The following is a 5,263-nucleotide window of genomic DNA, read 5'->3' on the forward strand; positions in this document are numbered from 1 at the left end:
AAGATCGCCATAGTGACCAGTCACTCGCAGCAGCAGCACACTAACCACCACTAAAGACAGCGCCCAGACAGCAAAAGAGGTCATGCAAAGACGACGCCTCCAAGAAAGGAATGGAGCACAAGCACTATCGTTGCCGAATCAATGATCTTAGGTTTTTAGCCTAGAGAAAGTCCGGGTTCTAAAAACATTGTCTTCAACAAGATCATTGTCAGGCACAACCAATGAAGGTCAGACCTTGAGTTTTCACCCACAGAATCGAGACTCGGTACTCGAGGAGGACCACTAAGACAGACGCCCTCTATTGCTGCCGCCCCCATTTGCCGACGCCACTACTGCAGTCACTAAACACAAAGCTAAGTCTTCATCACATCCAAAGTACCTTTCCGCCATTTATTCTGATCCTTCAATCGCAGCCGCCATGACATTCTGCGCCTCTCTCAATACCATGGAAATCTGGAAGTAGACATGTCCCATGGTATCGACAAAAAGTGAAGCTTCGCGCCGCGCCCGATTAAAGCCACACGGGCAGATGCCATCCAATCTAGAAAATCGGGAGCGCATTGCGCCAATTTGTAGATCTCCAACGGAGATATCGGAAACTCATCATCGGGCAGATCAGAGAGGATCGAAAACAGGCAGATCGTCAGTTTGGCGCGAGAAGACCAATAGGGCAGCCACCTTTATTGACCCCGATCAGCAGCCCCATGCCGCCAATCCACGTGACCATGCCACCCCGATGTTCCCAACCGGCAACCGGAGCCCCAAGGTAGAACCGGAGCAGTAGGAGAAGGCGACCTGCGCTGCCGTAGTCTACGACAAGGGCCGCCATGACCGCCAGCACACCGACAATTTAGCCACCACCGAGCCGTCGATGAAGAAGATGTGCGCCCGCGCCATCTTCCCCGAACCACGCAACCACGCCTCACCGAGCACCACGTCCCCGCCAACCATCGCATGCCGCATCCCCAACCGCCGAGCGAGGAGGGATGAGAGCTCCGCCGCCACCGACGAAAAGCCGGTGTTCGCCTAATGATGGCTCCGGCGGCGGCAAGGAGGGGGAGGGGGAGGGGTAGCGTCTATGGCTAGGCGGCGGAAGGAGTGCTCTGGCTGCTTACGGGAGCCGTGCGGAGACCCTAGATGGGTTCGCTTACATGGCGAAAAGGGAGTTATATTGTTTTTTGTCTTGCTAGATTACAACAAAAATAATTCATAGTCGTGTACGTGTTAAAAAAATACTCCATTTTCGTAATGAAAATGGGGCAACGTGGTCCGTTTTATTGAAAAAAAAATTGCGCCTCTTGTTAGACACATGTCACTTAATTTTGAGCAGCGGTTGAAAATCCATAATGCATGTTCCGTGCATTCGAGAAAAAAAAATGCATGTTCCGTGCACATTAAGGGTGGATGTGTACGTCGGTGCAGGCAGCTTGTGCCTTTATGGATCAATGTAGTACACTCGTATACGTGTACGGTCAAATGAAATCGAACCGACTAATTCGCGCGCATATGCCACAGCAGTAAGTGCACACACATGACATATGTATCTTGACTTGGCATCTATACCTCTTACCCCTTTAGACAGTTCGTCCCCTCCCCCAGGGTGCAGCCTGCAACTCAACCAACAGCAGCAAGGAATTATATTGCATCACCACCTTGCAACAAACACGCGCTCAATTCTATCTTATATTAATAAAGGGTTGGCGCATGCAAAAGGGTTACAAGCTCGGTTCTATATACAGTACATACCAATACCATGTGCGTTGGAAAGAAAGAATAAAGCTAAAACAGCCAGTTTGATCCATGCCCGACGTTACACGTTAGTGGTGTGCACACAGACATCTCCGAAGGTCCTTCTCACTCTGTCAATTTAACTTAGTTGCTAGCTCCATCCAAAAACACCTCAATTGAAGAAACAAAAAAAGGTGATACACCTGTCACTAGAACTGGAATCAAATTCCGTCAAGAAAAATACATACATTCTTTTCTTTCTCTCGAAAACCTTTTGCTTCATCGACGGCCCTTCTTTCCCCCGCCCCACCTTCCTCCCCTCCCTGCCCTCTGGAAAAGTCCTGATGGCTCCGAGGAAGGCGGCGACGGGGCCCTTCTCCGGTTGCTCGGCGCTGCTACGGCAGCCGCCCTCCATGGATCAGGGACGACGGTCCCATTGGTGAGGCTGCCCCATCTGGTGGTGCGCCGGGGCTGGCAGGCTGTCGGAGGTCGGTTGGGCGGTCGAGGGACCACTGGCAGGTCAGGGCCATGGCAGCGATGCCCCTACGGTTTGTAGGCGGAGCGGGAGGTGGGGATCCAGATGGGGTAATTCCTTGGTCGGTTCCGCCCTGCCACGACGACACCGACACCCACCAGTGACGATATTCTTCTTGGAGACGTCGTTCCGGTCCGCCCTACCTCTTCCGACATCACTGCTTCTCGGGTGAAAACCCTAACTGTGGTGGGAGGCAACGACACTCAAGGTGCCGTGTCCTAACTGTGGTGGGCGGCGATGGCGCTCAAGGCACCGTGTCCTTCCCGGAGGCGTCTCCATGAGAGCTTTGTGATGGTGGGCACCATTTAGGTTCGTTGGCAGGTACAGATGGCGTGCCCTTCTTTCTCCGGGGGACATTTGTTCCGGGGGAAACCCTATATCTGTGTCTCTCGGTTCGGATGATGATGGAGATATGGTGCCATTTTCCCTTCTGAGGGCATTGTTTTGGAGCAGAGGTTCACTGGAGGGGCCAACAGGTGGAGCAGTGTTGCATCTACCGCATTGAAGACTGGGGGTCTCGGCGGCGTGTAGTAGTGGTGTCTTAGCGTTGGACGCGGTTTGATGGACGCGCGTAGGCTGCTGACGTTGTCTGGTGTCATGGTGACGTCGACGGCAGATGCCTGGCAAGGTGTATGCACTGATCCCTCCTGAAGACGGGACGGCGGGAAACGGCGGCGGCAGAACCTAGAGCATGCGCATGCGGTGCGTGTTGTGGGATGCCTAGACCGGTTGGTGCTATCAGCTTGCCAGACGGGTAGCTTCTTGAGGCCACTTAATTAGATGATGTCCGTTGATACGGGCCGGGGCATATCTTTAAACTTGTAGGTATAGCGACTTGTTCGTCTCGAATATGGCTTTGGGTTCATCTATTTATTTATTTTATCAAATTCTGTTGAATAACTTAATAAAGATGGCTACATGATGCAGTCATGCAGAGGCTACTGCTGACTGTGATAAGAAAACCAAACAGAACCCAACTTCCTAAATTATAATAAGCAGATGACGATGATCTGTTCTGGTGCTTCCCTGCCCTGGGACTCTGGGAGTTGAGGTAAGAAAACCAAACAGAAACTGCAATCCATCATTCAATGAGTCAGGCAAGGCTGAGACTGAGAGGCTACTGCTGACTGTGATATAGTGAGGCTAAGCAAAGCAGTCAGTACGTCCATGAATGCCATGAGCAAAAAGGAATTTGCTTAGAGAAAGACTCGGCACACACGTATCTGTTGTAGACCCACTGATCGGTCCGGTACTCGTCACTAGAAAGGCAATAACGCTTTCTTCGGCAGATGATGACCTCTTTCGGGCGGAGAAATTGCAACTCATTCAGTGAGCAGAGGGCATAATTCAAACACATAGCCAGCACTGAAAAGGCCCTCCCTTTTTCCCACTTGACCAATTTAAATAAATTCAGTTAGATGCTCCATCCACCAGTGGAAGAAAAGAGGGTGATCCACCATCCATCAGACTTTGAAGCAAAACTCCATCTTCCTGAGTTTCTTCTTCTGCAATGCTGCTGCTGGTACTCAGAATCAGTTGCTTCATGAATGGACAAAGAAGCATGGAAGAAACTGACCTGCCGGCATTGACTCGACATGGTTCTCACAATTTAAGGATGGAAGAAACAAAATATTTTTCGAACTAACTACATTTTTTGAATTCACGAACATTTATAAAGTTTATGAACATTTTTCTAACTCAACAACATTTTTTAATTAATGAACATATTTTGTATTAGTGGACATTTTTTAAATTTCCTTAACAATTTCAAACTCATGAACAAACTATAAATTATGGAACTTTTTCAACACATTTTTTGTTGAATTTCAAAAACATTTTTTGCATGTCCTGAACACTTTTTGAACACATGATGTTTTTTGAAAAAAACTGTGAACATTTTTTGTATTCACGATTTGTTTTGAATTTGTGAACAAATTTTTGAATTCATGAACGAGTTCCGAATTTGTGAACATTTTATTAAATTCACGGCGCGTATGAACATTTTTTTAATTCAAAGACTTTAAAAAGTTTGCCAACTTGAAAAAGTTTGCAAATTTGATCAAAGTATATGGATTTGGAAAACATTGTGAATTTTCAAAATCTTATAGATTTGAAAAAGCTCAAGAATTTTGAAAAGTTTAGTTAAAAAAAACTTCATGAATTTGAGAAATGTTCACACATTTGATAAACTACCCGAATTTAGTCTTGTCACAAATTAAATAAGAAAAAGAACATACAATAAAAGAAAAGGGGAAAAGTCAAACAGAAAATGAAAAACCAACCAGAAACCCATAAAAAATAGGAGAAGAAAAGGCCAAAAAACCGAGTGAAGGAAGCTTTTAGAATGTTCCCAAAACTAGAAGGACCACACACTTCTGCATCCCATTATATGGATCCGCCCTTTAAGAAAAATGGATTGATTCCCATGTACACGTTCTACCGATAACGAACTAACTTGCGATGGAAGCGCCAAATAGGATTTACAAATGGAAACTAGATGCTCGCCCTCCCGACTCATGGGCTGGGCTACCCACGTAACCTTCAGAAGATATTCCTAGTATGATTGCACATAGTTAGGTAGGAGGATCATTTGTAACATTATTGATAAAAAGTGATAACCGTTAGACCCTTCAATAAATAACATATTTAATCTAGAATTCTCTAAAGCAATGATCTCTAGATAGTTGCGATCCATATATATTCTACAACAAAGATATGGAACATCCAACTCCAGAATCTCTTCAATTGATAACGGATTTACTCTGGAATACTCTAAGTCAATCATGTCTAGATATTTCTGTTCCATTAATATTCTACATCCAAGTGATAGAATATCCAATTCTTCTCTAATCTTAGGGTTCTTCTACAAAATATCTGATGGTTGTTCATGATTTCTTCTAGGGCCCATTTCTCAAATATAGTTCTCATATCCAATACCCCCAAAATCTTCTAGAAGTGTTTTGCAACTTTCTCAACATTTATAGAAGTATTTTTGACATT

Source organism: Triticum dicoccoides, chromosome 3B, assembly GCF_002162155.2.
Source record: "Triticum dicoccoides isolate Atlit2015 ecotype Zavitan chromosome 3B, WEW_v2.0, whole genome shotgun sequence".
NCBI lineage: Eukaryota > Viridiplantae > Streptophyta > Magnoliopsida > Poales > Poaceae > Triticum > Triticum dicoccoides.